The sequence below is a fragment of the Boleophthalmus pectinirostris genome, unplaced genomic scaffold, assembly GCF_026225935.1.
Source record: "Boleophthalmus pectinirostris isolate CB_2022bp ecotype Guang Dong unplaced genomic scaffold, ASM2622593v1 HiC_scaffold_6, whole genome shotgun sequence".
NCBI lineage: Eukaryota > Metazoa > Chordata > Actinopteri > Gobiiformes > Gobiidae > Boleophthalmus > Boleophthalmus pectinirostris.
The window spans coordinates 17661351-17681759 of NW_026571447.1; the positions used below are offsets into that span (position 1 = coordinate 17661351).

General features: G+C 37.9%; 1 protein-coding gene across 1 annotated transcript in view; it reads right to left on the minus strand.

Moving 5' to 3' along the window:
- Nucleotides 1-20409, minus strand: part of ldlrad4b (low density lipoprotein receptor class A domain containing 4b) — a 332819-nt gene that overhangs the window by 286742 nt on the left and 25668 nt on the right. The window lies entirely within an intron of this gene.

Sequence of the window (20409 nt, forward strand, 5' to 3'; positions counted from 1 at the left end):
TGTAAAGTAATTCGTTTTTGTCTGCAGACCTAAAACGAATCTGTAAAATAGACAGAAAAAAGATAAAACATTAAAATCATCACAGATTCCAAAATGTTCAATCCTCATGGTTCTGTGGTTTTATTTGTAAAGTATATGGGTTTGGTTGAGGCTAGAGTAGGCCATAGCATGTAAATAGTCTATGTCATGGGTTGATTTCAAATTGGCTGAATATATATATATTTTAATATCGCATTTTCAACTTCATACAGGTCTAAATGAGGCTACTCTTAACATCACTGAACATCAGTAGGACATCAAGACTAAACCAGGACTAAACCAGGTCTAAACCAGATCTAAACCAGGACTAGACCAGGACTAAGAGACTTGGACTAGAGAGAGAGGGAGAACCCCGAGCCCATGTAGCAGGGTGTCCACAAAGCGTAATTGGGTGATGGCTGCGCTTAGCCCCCTGACGCATGGAGATCTGCACCAGTCCTTTCACCTGCGGTCACACAACCATCTACGCGGGCGCACCTCCGGGCTTGTACCAACACTCAGTCCTGGTTCAGTCCTGGTTTAGTCCTCATGTGCCGCACCTCCCCAATGGCTCTTTGGCGTCTCGCAGGGGAGATGGGCCTCACCTATTGAAAACCGCTGGTCTGTGTAATGACTATGGTATTTAATATTAAAGAGGGCATATTAATATGGGTTAATAATTGGATTGCTATGTTATATTTTACTTTTTTGAAAAATGCTATATTCATCAAAACCATCATATTAAAAATTTGATTAGTTTCATAGTTTCATGCTCTGACAATTGGCACTCATTCCGCTAATGAAACTACAGCACATTGCATCAGGTTTGTGAAGTTGTAGTATTTTGCACCGTAACGTAGGCTTGTGGGCTGAGCCTTGTACAAAAGAGACATATTTATAACAAACACACAGTCATTCATCTTAACAACGTTATTAAAAACAATGACGCTATTTGACTTCTTCAATGCTGCAGGGGTAAGCTATCAGGAGCTGTGTGGGACTACCTACCGGACAGATTAACCTATCCTAACCTACAGCCTATGTCAAATGCCATTACTTTATGTATTGAATGATATGCAAAATACACAAATACAACATAAAGAATATTAACTTCTGAATGACAGAGGAAAGACCTTGTCAACACTTTCCTGACAAGTGTCCATAAATCACATAAAACATACATCACCTCTCTGTGCTGTTCAGCCTGTGCAGTGTGAGCCAGCCTCCCTTATGTTCCCATGTTTTACAGCCTGTTCAGTCATATTCACAGGTGGCTCCAAGACTTCTCCCAACAATCTCTACAGCACACAGACGTAGCCACGAGGCAAAACCATAAATCACTCAGACTTTCTCCAAATTATAATATTTATTACACGAGCGAGTGCGTGTTTATTCTGGAGCTGGAGGAATGACGGTTTCCATCACCAATCATCCCCTAATGGTTAAGTGCCACGCCAGACGAGCTTTGACAAGTGATAATTAAAGAAGCTCAGAGAGGGAGGGGCGCCAGGGGGAGACATACAGAGTATGGACAGGGAAGAGGTGGCTCCACAGTCAACTGGGAATGATAGTAAGAGGCTGGCAGTAACTAACTGGTCATTATGCAGATTGGACTCCACCTCTGGGCCATAGTAGCCTTGTTGAAGGTCCCATATTACGCAAAATGGACTCTTGTGAGCTTTAAGCCATGTTATAATGTTGATACCTCCTCAAAAACATAGACAATAGATATAATAAACATTCAATAGAGATCAGAAATTCCAGGGTTGAAATTATCCAAATGAAGGTATATGTTTAAAGTTTAAAAACACAGTGGAGCGTTTCCTGTATTACCACATGACATTACAAGGTGGAGTTTTTTGAGAGTGTTGAGATAACTCAGCTCAGCCTAAATATGCAGGGTTTGTGTGTTAAAGATATGCAAATGAAACAAAACACAGCTCCAGGTAGGATTGTGAAGAAACTACATTATAACATAAATATAAAATAGCATAATACTAACCCTTTAAGATTTGGGAAGATGAAAGTTGGTGTAGTGAAGGAACAGAAATTTAACTTGGCTCATACCAATGTGGAAATGTGAGTGGTAGTTAGGCCACAATAACAAATTTTAAAGTACGATATATTGCTGAAGAAAATATCGACGATAAACAATAATATTTTAAATTCATTTATGCCACTGACACAATAACCCTAAAGAAAGATTATCCCCCAAAAAACTTTTCAAAATGCATGATATTGTTAAGAAACTCAAACTGCAATAGCAAAATTAAAACTTGAGTTCTTATGTTCTCAAAGCACATATATGACATCAATAACTTCTAATATCTTGTTTTGCGTGAGCCATATTTCTGGGTTACAATTAGTGCATGTCATTAAAAATATCAATATAAACAAATCAATATTCTCCGTTCCTAGAGATAAATTAACCAATAGTTTTTGTGTAAATACCACAGTTTATATTTGAGTATGCATAGAAAGGCGCTATATGGATTTTAGCTGAACAGTCTCCTTAACAGAAGGCTCAGAAAGGTTTGTCTGAAACATTATCATAAATATTGGACCTAAATTGGGTCTCAAAAGAAACATGACACTCAAATCCAGGTTTATTTGGTTTTGGAACAGTTTTGTAGTTTGGTTGGGTTTAGAAGTGTTTGTTAGTATTTTGTTTCTATATCAATGGTTCACTATTTTGGGTATACATCTTCAAAGTTATATAAAGCTTTACAATTAAATATTTATTCATAATAGCCCTTTTCATGCCTGTGCATGTGTCAGTTTGCTGTTACCAGAATAAGTTAGTCACTGATAAAGCATAACATTGGTGATGATAAAGTATAGGTACTTATTCTGAAACAGAATCTTTTTTTTTTTCCCCTGATTTTTTTATTGGATGGATCATTGAAATAGAGCTAGTCAACTAGTCAGTAATTGCTCAACTGTTTTTTAATTTTAACCAAATGAAAAATGAAACATGGTGAAATCTTTTGAACATAAAATATGTATGAAGTGTATTATTGATGAAAATGTTATTTATGCAGTTGTAATGTTGCTGCCTTTCAGCATGTGTCCTACAGTCTTTATGTTATGTATTACAACCATCAAAACATAATTACAAATATTTGAATAGTTGATGATGATTATTCCAATGAGTTATCGCAACCCTACATTGAAGTCTTCACATTTATTCTGACAACAAACTATGTTTGCAAATGTGATATAAAACAGGAGCTGATAAAAAAAGAGTTTGGAGCGTGTTTTGGAAAAGTACAATTTGAGTGTGTTCTGAGCAGACCTGTGCTTTATCCTCTCTGTGCTTGAATCATCAGATTTAGTCACAGTTTGGAGAAGTCGCCTTGTCGCGTCAGCACTGAACTCCATATAACTCACTTTTACACCGCATTACCTCTGCACACATTTTGTACATTGTGCTTTTGACAGAATAACATTGTTTTACACACTGTAACTCAATGCAGGGATTTAACATTTGGCTTCAAAGATAATACAGCACCAGCCACTGTGCAATGAGTGAAGAAAGTGTGGGTGAAAATGTACCTGTCAGCTTTCAGAACAGTTATCCATGTGCATTGGTGCAGAGCAAGGCAGGAACTGAATCAGTTTTGAGATGCTAAAGGCAATATGCTAATGTACAGAAATAATAAGTGATGCACTGGAATTAATTAATGTTATTTAAACATTTCTGGTGGGAGGGGCTGCCATCTGCTGGTCTACATGATGATGTCATATGGCTTTGCCTTTGTTTAATGTCACTGAGACTGATGACACCGAATAGTCGTGTTTCTGTCAGTGTATCTACAGGGCAGATGTGGCTACAGAAGTATGTTAGTTTGAAGTGAATGAATAATGCGATGTTAAGTGCTTTTAACATTTTCATAGATATCGTTATTGGTATATACATCCAAGGCATTATTATGACTGGCTTACCACAATGCTGTCCCCTACAATATTTCCCTCTTTGGAGAATCATCTTGCCTAATCATTTTACAAGTTTATGTTATAATATATACATTTAAGAAATGCACTTTAAGGGTAGGAATTATCAAATACAAGAATGTTCAAATTCTCAGAGTACGTCCTCACTCTGAGAACCAAACATCTCAGGCCAACTATAGGACCAATCCCTCAGCTCATAAACAAACTACAGTGGCAGCTATGGCAGTCTGTCTGTGTAAGGACACTGTGTGTAAGGACATTGTGTGTAAGGACACTGTACCAGGAGAGAGAAGACAGAGGCTCTTGTCAGTGTCCCACATAAAAGTTTGGCCCAAGAGTGAAAACAGCAAAGTTAAGCCTCTGCAGGGGATCAACAGAACAGCAGTGACAGTAATGCACCAATGGAGATATTAACATATGCACAAATATGAAGAATGACACGCCATAAAACAGATGCCAGATTTATTCAAACCTATATATTGCATATTTCTTACAACCACTTCCTTCTTCCCCATTGTTTTGCATAAAGCCACATGCTGTTTTTTGTCATGGTGTTTGGAAGCCTAATTTCCAAAATAGCGCAAAGTGGTAAACTTTTATTCTTCGTATACTTTTAGAAATTTCATTGTTCTTCTAAATCACAAGTTGCAGGTGCCACATCCATTTAATAGATTAATTATGGCTCTATCCGTGATGACAGCACTAACCAAAATTGCTTTGACCATATTCAAAATGCCACAGCTTTCTGTGAACATAAAATAACCCAAAAGTGACTTTTTCCAAATGTCACTCACAGGAGTATACAAATGAAATGACTGAACCACACTACTCGAACAGTCCCAGCTCTTACATATGGGTTTGCTTTGTCCTTAGATGCAGACAGCACACAGTGGTCTGATTCTGTCACAAAGAGGTGCTTTTACAATAATATATGGAGGCAAAACACAAAATGTACTCAATAAAGTCAGGCATCCCAGCTTTGAGGCTCTGAAAATCTTGCTGTGAATGATGTAAATGATAAAGCAACTTCAAACTTGACCTTCTCTCAAAATATTTTAGTTTTACTTTTTGCCCATCTGGCCTGTTTTTTAATACAAACTCTGCCCATTCTTTGTATTTAGACATAGTCTTTCTGCTGCGTTTACATGTTTTGCCTGCATGTTTCCTCTAGGTGATCCAGTTCCCCTGAAACATGCACAATCACTCACTACATTAGGACTTTCTTCAAATTGAGATTTCAAATATCAGTGGGATTACCCAAGTTAGATAAGGTTAGTAAAAAGAAAAGAATATTATATTTGATATATTTTTGGTATATTTTATTACAGCTCCTGGCTACCAAATCATCAAAGCATGTTCCTGGAGTTATGATGATATAATGATTATTTGAAGTACTATATTGTATTTAGAGCTTTGAGAAAAAGAGGTCCACTATAAATAAAACAGTTATGTCTTACCAACAATGATCATTTACCTATAGATAATGCCTCTATCCCGACTTTACTTTCAACAGGTCTAGACTCAATCTGAACCCACTCCGCCGCTGGGAAAGAAGGTTGAACTTCGACCTAATGCACTCCACAAAGCACAATGGCACTAACCGTACTAAGTGTATTATAGATCTGTTTCAGCACACCGCGTTTTCTCATATGCGCACGCTGCTGCAAAACTTTTCTCCTCCGTCTAGACATGTGGGCAGAATAATGACAGAGGGAAAGTGACAGAGCGCAGCGAGCAGGGACTGAGGCAGAGATAATGAGAATAAAAACAGGCCAGAGGAGAGAGGAGAGAGGAGAGGGAGCCAACATGGAGGGATGATCCAGCAGACAGCAGTGGGCGTCAGACACAACACATGGGCTGGAGACACACTGACCTCCAGCAACGAGACTTCAATCAACAAACTCTGATGACATCTGACACAAGACGCTCCCGCTCTTACCTGGGACTGTGATAATGAGTCAATACTTCCGCTGTTTACTTTGTCTGTCAATCAAGCAAACTACAGGATTAAATGAAAACTATAACAGTGTCTTGTCATACTTTTTATACTACTACTTTGCAGCTGATGTCATCAATATTCCCTGGGGGTGTGATGCCAATTGTAAGCACTGCTCAGACTGAGCTATTTTAATTTGATCACATATTGAAACTTTTGCAGATAATTTACACCAATATTTTTTCTAAAATGCTCTAGCCTTTATGTGTCCATATGTATATAAATATATAAATATAAATTCCAATTTGTCCTTAGTGCATCAGTTTAGTGTTTTTGAACAGTCTAAGTAAAAACAGAAGTAGAAGAGCAATTAAACTAAAAATATGGCTGTATGTTTAGATAATCATATGACAAATTGTTTACTTAATATCCCAAATAAGTGCATTTTATTATTATTTTTACAAAAATTAAAACTTTTTGCTAACTTGACTATAATAACATTAATGTTTGGGCATCTTAATATTGGTATCACTAGCAGTTATGGCCACAGCTGTATATGCTACAGCTATAAGACAAATATTGGACAGCAAAATTTTTCCTCCTGAAAGCCTGGACTAAACCATATACTTGGATTATAATTTAAATCCAGAACAAAATCAGATAAACTGGGACCAACTACCAAATCAGGCTAAATCAGATCCTAACTAGGTTAAACAACGAAGCAAATCAAAACTAAAGGAGTAAACCAAAATAATAAAAAGCCAATATCAGGTTAAGGGTCACCCTGCATTGCACAATGACAGCACACCACAAAAGTATTGAATTGAACTGAACACATCACCTTAAAGGGATAAATAACAAAGTCTTCTTGCTGCATAAGTCAGTTTCTTGTTCGTCTGTGGGAAAAGCCGAGCTCATAATGCCTGCCTCACAGCCAAACATTAGTAACAACAGAAGACAACATGACCTGTAGCAGCAACTTCAATCAAGCTAGAATTGGAAATGTATTGTCTTTGGACTCCCAGACTTTCCCTACTTTTACCTGTGACTTGAATAATGGCTCAATACTTTCTCTCTGCTCGTAAACAGATTAAACACAAACAGTGCTTTATATACATTACAGGCTAAAGAACAGCGGGGCCATCTCACTCCCCTTGATAAATATGAGGATGTGTGGCTGGGGGAAATTGAACAAATTATGGACATTTTTCTCTGAGCCTTGACATCCACACAGGCAGAATCTGTTTCTCCGACTCCTGGCCAGATTACTCTTCACTAAAACTTTTTGTCCTTGGCTATTGGTGGTTAAAGTGATGTATGTCAGCATGTAGGGCTCATAAAACACCATTAGAATATATTCAAATTTGTTAGAGTTTGGCGAGCACATTAATACACATTTGGTCATAAAAATAAATTAAAAGTTAAAACTATATTACACTGGTTGATTCATTATAAAAGTATGTCCCTAATATGCACCACTGGCATCTACAATACTGTCAACAATACAAGTTATCTTTTCTATTTCCATGACTTTGTTATGAATGAAACAACATATTAAAGAATACAATTTTAAACTATAATTTATAATGTTTTATTAAGTACTCTCACTTAAAAGCTAGCCTCATTATACATAGGAGTGGGATATTAGGCAAAATAAAATGGGATGCAGAGGGAGAGACACTCAGCAAGAGCCTCAAATGTCTGCTGCAGTCAATTTATTTAAAGATAAACGTCATTTAAAGATGTACTATGTGATTTGCTTTTGCTTAACCTTGAAAGTTCCACAGTGCAGTACATCTATCTTTTATTGGTTCCATTACAGGTGTTTTCATTGTTAAAAACATACCTTGGAAAGTAGAAAAGTTTCATGCACTATTGTCATAGAGAAATTGCTTTCCTGTGTAGCACAAACTGTATACAGCCAGCTGGGCCTTGGTTATCTTGACCTAGATCATCAGAGGTATAATACTCCCTACAGCAGCATTGCCAGACTGGATTAAACTAGACGACTAGACTGAACAATCACAATATGTTCAAGGTTCAGGTCTCGGGGTACTGAGTCCCGTACTGACGATAAATATACTTCTTCTGTGTTAGAACTCTAGATACATGTCTCTTTTCTTCAACTCTCTGACTACTACAATTTATTCAACAACACTGTGGAAAATTCCAGGTGAAGTAATAGCATCCATACAGACAAGCAGGTGGGAAACATGCTCCTAAAAAGCTACATAGTGCACAATAATTAAAAGGCCCATATCACACAACAACATTATAATGTTGTTTCCTCATCAAAAACATACCTTGAGTCACGTTTTGTTTCATTCACATGTTTAATGCACAAATCCTGCATATTTAGGCCGAGTTCTTCTCTCAAACAGAAAACACTCTGTTCCACCTTGTGATGTCATCTGGTTATACATAAAGTGCTACACTATGTTTTAAACTCCATAAACCTTCACTATCTCTTGTGACCAAAAGCTAAAATGTAGCTGTTAACTTGAAAACTACCGCTAAATGAGATCATAAGGTGGAAAACGGCATTTTGAGCTTTGGAGATGTGGACAGATTACTAAATAATAACAAAGGATTACTCAGACATGTGTGAATGAACAAAAACACAACTCCAGGTATATTTTTGATGAGGTAACAACATTGTAACATGGCTTAAAGCTCACAAGAGTCAATGTTGGGTAATATAGGACCTTTTTGTTGTTGTTAAAATCTTTCTAGGGCTTCATCATACATACAGACACACTGAGATGGCATTTACATGACTGTATAGTAAACACATGCACATGACCAAAACATTATGGCATTTACTAGACAGTGATTTGACAGCTTCAGTAGTACTTAACGACACAATTAACATGATGTAGCGGAGACACTGTTTGTAGTTAGGCACTCTTTTCTAATGCACACAGCCACACATCATTACCTCCATGGGGCCAAAGCCAACACTACAGGCAGTCATAGTGATTTAACATGACACGCCGCCGTATATGTAAGCATTAAGAGGAAGTGGGAGGAGGAAAGTGCTATTACTCACAAGCTAAAGTCATCTTATAGAATACATGTGCAATATTTAAAGCTTTATTACCTGAAAGCTATGACAGCCCAAACACCACACCTTATCAGAACAATTCAACACAGTCATAGTCAAATCACTAATGTAACTGCATATTAAAGGGCCGAAATAACCCTGTGTTCTGATCTATGTTATAATGTTGTTTCCTTATCAAAAACATACCTATAGAGTTGTGGTTTCTTTTCATTCACACACGCTTTGGAGATGAAGACAGACTATACTATAAAATAAAGGATTACTCAAATATGTGTGAAGGAAAAAACTTAACTCCAGGTATGTTTCTGATGAAAAAATAACATTCTAACCTGGCTAGAAGCTAAATTTTGCATAATATAGGACCTTTAAAAGTAAATTAAACTTTAACCACAGTCTCTAAAAGTTACTCTGCTACAGCAATAGTTCTTCACACTTACCAATATTGCACTCACGATTGCCTTGGAACCATGTTATTGGTATTATCAAGGGTTAGTAAGAATTATAGAGCTATGTGGCTAACATTTTAAATCAGCTTCTCCTTTCACAATTTGAATGTGGAAAATACGCCTGTCACAATAGCACATTTTGCTACAGATAAATATAGCAATAAAGGATAATACTGAAACTACTTTTTACTACTGATTAAGATTAAAATAAAGCAAGATAATCCCAGTACACCCTTTTAAAATAGACAGTATCATAACATGAGCTGCAAATAAATAACAGAATGAACCAATAATTAGCCATAAAAGTTACTTATTGAACCCTCTACAGCTCAAATCATATCTTATTAAAACTAAAATAACAAAAATAGCAAAAGTTTTGCAAAGAAAATGTACACAACATAACTATTGAACCTAAAAGTATATTGTTCCAGCTTTCATATTTTAAGTCAATACAGTAATGGAAAGTAGTGGACAAATCAAGTACTCCAGCTTTAGATGTTAAGAAAAATGTTACTATTTTTGTTAGTGAGCACAATAACATGGATGGCGTATGTGGACAGGTCAGTCTCACCTATCTGACCTCCACAGCCCCATCACTCAGGGTGACAACTCGAATCTCCACGTCTACTTTTAGTTTTTCCCTGGTTATTTTCTCATGGTATTGACCAAAATCTATGGCGCAATACCTTTCTACAACAGCAGGCTAGCTCGGTTCTAAACTGCAAAGAGGATTTTTGTCGATAAAAGAATAAATTGACATGATTCTACAAACTAATTCTTCCAAAATCAGCCTCTACAAACTCCTCAGCACTCCTCTGGTCCAATGTTGTTATTCACACTAAACACGGGAAGGACGCCAGTCACCAAAACTTGCCAGTCCGAAGTTTATTTCCTTGGTGGGAGAAGGCCTTCAGGTTTTGACAGTAATCTAGTTAGACGCATCAGATCTGATAGGGTCATTTTTTGGGATAAACACGATTTATGGATTCCCCCTTTCTCCACTGACCCATGCTGTATGCACAGACAAACATATTGAGGTCATTATTTCACAAAATCCCAGGACAGGTGGAGTTTGAGTTGGACTTCCCTCCGGCGAGCACAGAATGAGAGACAGGGAGCAGAGCAGAGGACGACAGTGGTGCAATGCAGCAGCTTTGGCCGACTAATGGAAGTACTTTGGGAAGCTTGGCCCGGATCGCTGTGACCATGCTGTCTGACATCTATCTCACCGTCTGCTCTCTATTGAAGGTAATGATGTCTGAGGAGGAAGGACAGCACTTACATAGCGTTTACACAAATTATATAAAAAAGTATTTACAACATGAGTACAGTTAAAAGTGTAGGGCTGTTGATTTAAACTACTATTTCAATTTTAGTAATAGTGATTGTAATTATTGCTCCAAAAGGTTAATGTTTGTCAGTATAATAAATGATTGTTTCTAGGGATGTAACAATATCCAAATCTCACGGTACGATATTTTCACGATATACATCTCACGGTACGGTATTTATTGCGATATTTTGTGGAGGCTAACAAAATTGTGAATATGCTACTTGTTCCTCTTAAAATTCCTTGGCAAGACTTAATTAAAAAAACTAAGATTTAAAAGTTCTAGAACTGCTATTTCTTCATGTAGTTTGCACCAAAACAGAGCAGAGGATCATTTTCAATGTAGTTCGATGTAGTTTTTTTAGTCATTGCTGCACCATAACAATGAATTTAAGCAAAGAAATTTGTGATTCGATATGTGATGGACCATGATATTATAGAGAGTTTTGATGATACGATATCACGATATCTAATAGTTATTAGAACTCAGAATCACAAGGTCAATCATGATTCCATGTCATACACGATATAAGGCTCACAATACGATATTATCACGATATGGGGATACATGCGATAATCGATATATTGCACATGATATTCTGTGATATATATTTTTTAAGAACCAAATACATTTTAGCAAAAGTATTTATTTGTTAAACCACTACTTGTGCAAAGTTAATATCAAATACATCTATTTTAATCATCTGAACAGTTAATATGTCATGTGTATCGCATAAACAAGTTTCTTCCACTACATAAGCAACAAATTGTTGTGTGGTCACAAAAAAATGCTAATAGATATCAGAAAATATATTTGTCAATACAGCAGCCCACAATAACGATACTGCATCAACAAATTTAGTATCATGATATATCAATATTTTTATATTTTTGGGGGGTCTGGGGTCTAGTCACTAATAAAAAATTATCAGGTTCAACATTTATTAATTTACCTTTTAGATAGCTCACAGTAAAGTACAATGTAATCAATATGAAAAAACAGGTCCTTGCCCCCCATCTGTGAATACTAGGGATGTAACATTATCCAAATCTCTCGGTACGATATTGTCACGATATGCATCTCACGATACGATATTTATTACGATATTTTGGAGAGGCTCATAGAATTGTCGATAGGATGCTTTTTTGCTTTTAAAACACCTTGACAAAATTTTGATGTGAATTATTACTGTCATTATCCCAAGAATTCAAGTAAAAAACATAAATTCATATTGTCTGCACTGAAATGAATCATGGGACATCTAGTTCCCGATATTTATTAGCTATTGCTAATGCATTTAATAATAATATATTTTATTTGTTGGCACCTTTCTAACACCCCAGGTCACCTTACAACCAAAGCGATAAAAAACTGATAAAAAGAAGGTACAAAAATTTTGATTAGAGATCATAAGAAGATTAGAAAAGGTGTTTTTTAAAATGGGATTTGAAAACGTATGGGTGTATGACATTATCACATTCTAGAGTCTGAAAACCACCAAATCTACAAAATATTGCTTCAGATGTTATAAAATGATAAGTGCAAATTGTTCAAATGGGTAAGTAAAAGTAAGTTATTACTAGTGTGGAGACAATAATCATGTTATAACAGAGAATGAAGGACCATGCATTATAGCCTGTTTATTCATCCTATAAGTCAGCAGGCGTGGTAGCACCTATCTGGCCCCATCGCCGCATGAACAGGCTAAATGTGAGATATGTTTATGTGTTTTATAGGCTATCAGTCGCTCCGAGTGTGGCTCCGCTTCAACCTCAATGAAGTGCGTTTAAATCTCGTCAGGGGCGATTTGAACGTTAGAGGAGGCGATAATGATAACTTTATTTGTAGCACGCATCGACAAACAAAGTTTACGCAGTGCCGTTAGCGGGGGAGAGAAAGGACACACTCAAGGTTAGACGAGTAACTAAGCAGACAGCGGCGGAAAATAAATACAAGCATTTTATATTAGGGCATTTTAAGAGGTAAGAGGAGACAAAAGAGCTCTAGAGGTGCGTCTTCTCTCATGCATTCAGATGTTGTTTATGACCACACAGCATCACTGAAGGCGGCACTTAACTAAAAAAAACACGCAAAGTCGTAAGTATTTGGAGTATTTTAGAGCGACTTCATGGTGCATTGCTGTGAGACGGAGCGATAGAAAGGGAGAGACAGATGGAGGAGGAGGGAAGGGCAAAGCTGTGGGACACTGCTGTATGCCTCCAACCAGTCGCCCAGTCACTCACTCATCCAAGCAAGCAGCCGGCACCGTGAGGATCGCCACCGGGCCAGTGGGCAGAGATGAGGGAGAGAGGAGGAAGGGATCAGGCAGAGAGACAAGGAGAGATGAGGGAGAGAGGAGGAAGGGAGGAGGCAGAGAGGAGGCAGAGAGACAAGGAGAGATGAGGGAGAGAGGAGGCGGAAAGGAAGCAGAGCGGAGGCAGAGAGGTGGGAGAGAGGAGGGAGAGAGACAGGGAGAGAGGAAGCAGAGAGGAGGCAGAGAGGCGGGAGAGAGGAGCAGAGAGCAGAGAGAGGAGAGAGAGGCAGAGAGGCGGGAGAGAGGAGGAGAGAGACAGGGAGAGAGGAAGCAGAGAGGAGGCAGAGAGGCGGGAGAGAGGAGGCAGAGAGGAGAAGAGAAGGCAGAGAGGAGGGAAAGAGAAGGCAGAGAAGGCAGAGGGAAAGAGAAGGAGAGAGAGAGAGGCAGAGAGAAGGCAGAGAGAAGGCAGAGAGGAGGAGAGAGGGGGCAGAGAGAAGGGAGAGAAGCAGGGAGAGACGAGGCAGAGAGGAGGCAGAAAGGGGGAAGAGTGGAGGGAAAGAGGAGGCAGAGAGGAAGGAGACAGGCTGCGGATGGACGGGTGCTGCAAAGTGCTGCAGTGCCACTCTTTCTCTATGTGTCTGTCTTTACCTTCCTCTTCCTTATTTTGGGACAGTTCTTTCACCTTGAGAAAACTGTTTTGAAATATTATGAAGTTACTTGGTTCTATACTGTGATGGGATATTTGTTCTCTGAATTTGACACACACTTCAATGTCAGTGACAGTGTGGTGCCCTGTGTCTCCGTGAGTACCTGGTTGGAGGTAAGGCTACTATTAGAGCTAGATAAATCAATATTTGGACAGATATTTTGTTTTGGTCAATCTGCAGCCTAACAGATACTGTACATACAAAATGTTAATAATAATACTAATAACTGCACAAAACTTGACTACACAGCTCTCGTATACGTTGCAGTGTTTCCTACAGAACATTGGTAAGGCAAGACGGTGCTGGCAAAAGTGAGGAGCAAGGAGAGGGCCAGTCATTGTCAAGGCAGCCTTAACTATAAAGCGCTGTGGGAAACACAAAAAAAGGACTTGGGGGGAGTTTGTAGTAAATGTAAATTACATAATTTTGGGGATCTATAATAATCAAAATCATTGCCTCAAAAACATCAGAAGAGTTATTGGTTACACTGTATTCTAAACAAAAGGTATCCATCCATGAAAAAAAAATTATATCAGTCAATCTCTACCTACTATGGTTCAAGGCGGATGGGGGAGACCGGATGCGCAAGAAAACTGATTCATGAATATTTAAAAATATTGGCAGTCTACACAGACAGGATCCATTTTGCCTGTGATTAACGTTAAACACATTAACATTAAAACATCAAAGCGTACACATGTACACTGGTACAGTGTGTGTTGTACAGTAGTATTTTTAGTTGTGAGCATCCTCAAAATCTATCAGGACAAATGTAGACACATGGCTATACAGCCCAAAACCATCCACAAGTATCTTTTGAAACTTAAGCCAGTAATTCTCCCTTGAAGTTAGCTCCATTCCACAGTGTAGACTGTAGAAATGCTGACTCCTCTTCATTTGCATCTGCTCAAATGCATTTGTTAATTCCAGAGTTTTAGTGCAATAGCTTCCAGCACTTTGCCAAAAAGCCCATAAAACTGAAGACACAACTATTTAACATGTACATAATATTACCTCTATGTAAAGTGGGATCTCTGCGGATAGGCCGGGTACAGCCTGCATTCGTTTATATTCATTTACAATAGATTCAGATGTGCACCAAATGTTACCTATGGCTGCTTGTTAGATACATGTAATCTGAGTGATTTAGGGATCTCATATTAATGGCTAATTAATAGTAAAATGTTTAGTCCAGAATGATAACTCTGTATTTAGAACCAAACATGTTCATGTATTCAGATTAATTCATTTCAGCGAACCAAAGGAGCTCATTGGTCATCTATCATTTTCAACAATATCAAGTCTTCTCTCATTGAATCAGACACAGACAGACCATGTGTGTCTCTGATTGGCTCATCTACCTATCACTCACACCCATTTGATTCTCATCTTAAAGTACTAGTTAAAGAACTTACTAATGCTTTCTTATTTTCTTGCCATTAATACTCTTAATTGTCATTATTAAACATTATACAGTAAATGTTTTATAAATATTAATATCTGAACAATCAAAATGCATACCAATCACCACTTACTTAGAGATCAAAGGCCCATTTTAGACTATTTTCTGTTATAATTTTGTTTCCTCATCAGTCAATCATGTTTTGTTTCATTCACATGTTTAATACGCAAACCCTGCAGAGTTCTTCTCTCAGACAGAGAACACTATGTTCCAACTTGTGATGTTGTGTAGTAATACAGGACGCGCTCCACTGTGTTTTTAAACTCCATATACCTTCACTAGAATCATTAGGATAATTTTAGCCCTGGAATTCCAGATCTCTACTGAACTAAAGTTAAAAGGTAGCTGTTAACTTGAAAAATATCACTATACATTAGAAGGTGGAACAGAGCATTTTAAGCTTTAGAGATGTAGACAGACTAATCAATCAGGTTTAATAAAACTGTGTGTGAATAAAACAAAACACAACTCCAGGTATGTCTTTGATGAGGTAACAGCATTAAAACATGGCATAGAGTCAATTTAGTGTAATATAAGATTTTTAATATGCAGTCCTGAGACTAAAAAGCATTATTAAAAGTAAAAATGTTGCCTATGTGAGACCAGAATACACATTTTTCAGACATGTCAGACCGTTGGAGTCATCTTTAAGCTAGTATCGCTGTCACCACCTTTCTGTACTTTCGTCTTCATTTCTTTTCACTTTTCCCCAAAAGTGTTCTCCTTATTCATCATCCCGCCTCCTGAAGCTTGTTATCCCAGCCCTCCGCCAGTCTACCCCCCCTCTCTCTCCCCCGTGTCCCTCCTCCTCCTCCTCCTCTCCACTTTTCTCTCATCTTGTCTCGCTAAAATACTTTGGTCTCCGCGCTCTCCTCTCAGGGCAGGGATCAACCACAGCCCATTTCACACATGACAGAGTGCGTTGTATGGCTGTGTAATGTATGTCTATGGGACTGGAGAGGTGGCGCTGATGGGGAGCGATGGAGATAGGGTAACGAGGAGGGAGAAAAGGGCCTATCAGAATTTCAATTCACTCAAATAAACACATTGAAATTCCACTCATGCCTTCATAAATATTCGCAACAAAAGATGAGATTTGAGATTTTTTTTCCTCACTTTCTCCTTCTCTCGGCCCCTCTAACTGGACAAAACAAGGCACATATCGATTTGCCTATTTACTCCAGGCTGGACACAAATTAAATTGCTTCCAAGATTTTTATTTTATTTTTTATTTTTTTGCTCTATGGTCTCTGAAAAATCCAAGAAAAAACAAATTGTAACGTTTTCATCTAAATTAGATATATCCATATTTTGAAGAAGAAGTTTTGACATATTTCCTAAGGTGGGAGGTGGGTGGCAGAGTCATAGGTGTACTACTCAAGAGGGCTGTGTCACATTTAATTTGCTGGTTAAATAAGTAAGGTGTATGGGTTCAGACATTAGGTTAACTTATTCTCTAATCTTTATTCAATTTTATCTGAGAAATATTTGATGTATAATAGCTGTCCATGACATTAAAGTTGACAGATTTGAAGGAGACATCCTCAGTAAAAAGGAGTATTCACACCTGCTTGAGTGAAATGAATAGAAACACTGGTAGATTTGAACAAAACAATAAAGTGTAAGAGTATTCACTGAAAGTATGTTTTAACCTTGCTCCTGTTTGGTCTTCCCAATTAGGAACATGTCTGTTTTAGAAGCTTTAAGGAGCATTTCTTTATGGTGCACACAAAGAGGTTTACGCAATATGAAGGGTGCAGTCATACCCTCATATCGCAACAATTCCGGTGATACATTAGCTGAGAGGCTCGCACTCATCTCTCACAGTAGTAAGATTCCAGGTTCGACTCCTGGGTCGCCTGGGTTTTTCTGTGTGGAGTTTGCATGTTGCTCCGTGTCTGGGTATGTAATTGGGTTTTCTCCTTTAACCCAAAACATGCACAATAGGTAAATTCCTGAAGGTGTCCAATAAAAGAAAAAAAAAACCAAAACAATAAAATAAATAGAAAAGCGTTGGTCAAATGCAGTGTGCAAATTTCCCTGCATACAATAAAACTGTATAGATCTAACCAGCCAACCCTGAAAGACTGGGCCTGTTTTTGGTGGGCCTGTGAGTGTACATTCTATTCCTTTCCAGACAAAAACTGATATTTCTTGTACCATTGTTTTTTGTTTTTTTTTAACTGTTTCATTTGAGAGACAGCTTCGAAGCAAAGCAGAAATTGGGAAAACTGGAGAAGGGAAGATGGTTACACTGCTCAATCCCACATGAATCAAATGGATGTGTTTCACTACAGGACCAAAAACACAGGTGTACATGTCAAAGCGCAGGCTAGTGGTATGTGTCAAAGATGTCAGTATCATACTTTAGAGTGATCTCGTCTTGTCAGGAGCAGAGAAGGTTATCTGACAGTCGAAGAATTCAGACTTTTTTATTTTAAACCTGAGCCATCCTTGACCTCTGCAGCTGTAACTACTCGTAAAAGGCTGCTACTCGTACAACTTTAGTCACTCCAACAAAGATTGGGCTTTGAAAGTGCTAGGCACTACGCATACTTCACGCTTTCAAGACTACTTTTGTATGGCTTAGCTTCAAATAACAAATAAAAAACGATTTCTGAGTTTCACCAATAATAAGCCTTCAGTCTTTCAGTCTTCAAAATGTATTTGATAAAAAATGCATAAAAAAAATAAAATAAATCAATGCTCACGAGTCGACTAAACTAAAAAAAAATATATCAATGATCGATTACTAAAATAGTTGTTAGTTGCAGCTCCAGAGCACACCAAAACACCCCTTGAGAGATTCCTCTATACACTAGCAGGGGGTGCATCTGCTGACACACGCTAAAAGCTAAAACAAGCTAAAAACAAGGGCTGCTAAGTTAAACAGTTGTGCAGTGAAGACAATTTGAGCACAGAAATAGAATCTCTGCAATATACAGACTTTAAAGGTGCACTATGTAACTTTTCTGATGAAGGATCTGCCTACATTTTTGTCTCCATGACAATGTAATTGATTTGCTTGGAATTTTTCAAAGTAAGGTATTAAACTTAACTATCTCCATGGAAACAAAGATACTGGTCAGCTCTGTGCAAAGGATGGCCCACTGACTATAGGTGTGCATGCTCTTATCCAGGCTGGCACCACCTAGTGCCTCCGCTCAATTTCATTTCTCTCCAGTGACTAGGTCAGGAATCAGAATATACCAGACAATCGCAAGAACCCCGGTGTGAGTCCAGGCACCAGCCAATCAACGAAGAGCCATACATTCTGTGTTGGCAATGATTCCCGAGATCCAGGATTTAAAGTCGGAACAAAGAGAATGTTTGGCGAATTTTATCAAGGCAAAAGACGTTATTCCACTTCTTCCTACGGGATTTGGGAAAAGCTTAATATACCAGTTAGCCCCGTAAGTGGCACACTACATATGTCACAACCAAATAGCAACAATTGGTTATAGAAAAAAAAATTACCTGCCTGCCGTTGAGCTAACAAATCCTAATGCTGCGAGGTCAGACAGTTTCCACAGAGTGAAACCGGCTGATGAATCAGACTCGGTAGAATCCATGGCAAAGGAGAAATTCAATTTGTCAACTGGACAAAATTTTATTTGGTCAAATATGTTTCGTAGCTCATCCAAGCTGCTTCTTCAGTTCTGGTCACAATGCTGGTGGACACTTCCTTATATCTAAAGAAGCAGCTTGGATAAGCTGCAAAATGTATTTGACCAAAAAACTTTTGTCCAGCAGACAAATTGAATTTCTCCTTTGCCATTGGGTTAGTTTGAAAATGTTCAGAGAATATTCTTACACCAGATCCACCACTTATTTGGGTTCAATATGTATTAACAGCAGCATGTGGTACAGCCTGCTAGCCTGTTCAATATTGAGACTATAGTACAAAATTATCCCAGCAGATCTTAATGTTTATTTTGTTCATTCCGGTAAAACTAGTAGCATTTAAGAGTTTCAAAAGCTGCCAGTTTTTATTTTTATTTATTTTGTCGAACAAGTGCCAAACTATGTAGTGTGTTAGCTGAGATGTGGTTTACCAAGTTAATGGATCTGAGATAAGGTGTTTGCTGATTAGCCCTGCGGCGGTTACCTCATCACTTTAGACAGATTTATGGGGCTAAAACTGCAGCTAATCACACACAAAGATGCTAATGGAACCACAAACCTGCCGCTAATTTGGTGAGGAGATAATCACGCTAGAGACCCCCCACATCTGGCAACCCGCTCGTTATTTATCTAAATAGTTGAACCTGGACCAAAGATGTGGTTTTGTCTTTTTTCTGTTTTTTTTTTTTTCTTTCCACAGCTATGCGATACCACAGTGAGCAGAGGCGTAGGATTTACACTTTGAAAAAACACGCAGGGTGTGAACACAGCAGTAGGTTCATGTTGGCCCGAAACCAGGAGAAAGACGAACGGAGAAGGTTTGTAAACAAAAACAATGAGTGCAAAAAAGAAAAGAAAAACATGTTTACAGTTATGGTGTGATCTGATACCGATATAGCAGCCAGCTGGGATAAAGGAATGAAATCTGAAACATAAGTTTGAAAAGAATACAGTAGCTAAATTTGCAACAGCCTTCTTGTTTTGTCATTTTAACACCACAGCACATCCTAACATCGCAATGTGCACAAAAATTTACACAAATGCGCACAAAATAACAGATCATATTTAAACATTTGAACTCAGTTTTGGTTGAATAATGATTTATTTCAACACCAGAATGCTTTTTTTCCTTGGACTTTAATTTTATCACATTTAAATGGTCACATTAAATGGCAAATGATCACATATTGAGAATGCTTTTTTTTTGTTGATTTTTTTTTCAAGGCACTCAAAGATCCACTCACCCATTCAGTCTTGCCCAATGACACCCAATGAAATCACGCCACCAACCTGTGGGATCTGACCTCTCTACCAATGTTTATGTCGAAAGCGGAATTTGAGCCGCCAACTTTTAAATCAGTGGACCAACCAACTGGACTGTAGTGGACTGTACCAACTGAGTCACTGTCACCCTAGTTTGACATTTGACTGCAACGTTTCTCTAATTTGCAACTTGCAAAAAAGTGCATGTATTTTGAATTAACTGCAACATCTGTTTCTGAGTAAGTGGTCAAAACAAAAGCCGGAAAGCAAAAAAAAACAAAACAAAAAACAGCAGAACAATTTAATTTTAAAATAAACCAAAATCACATTTAAAAATAATCAGTTTCCTT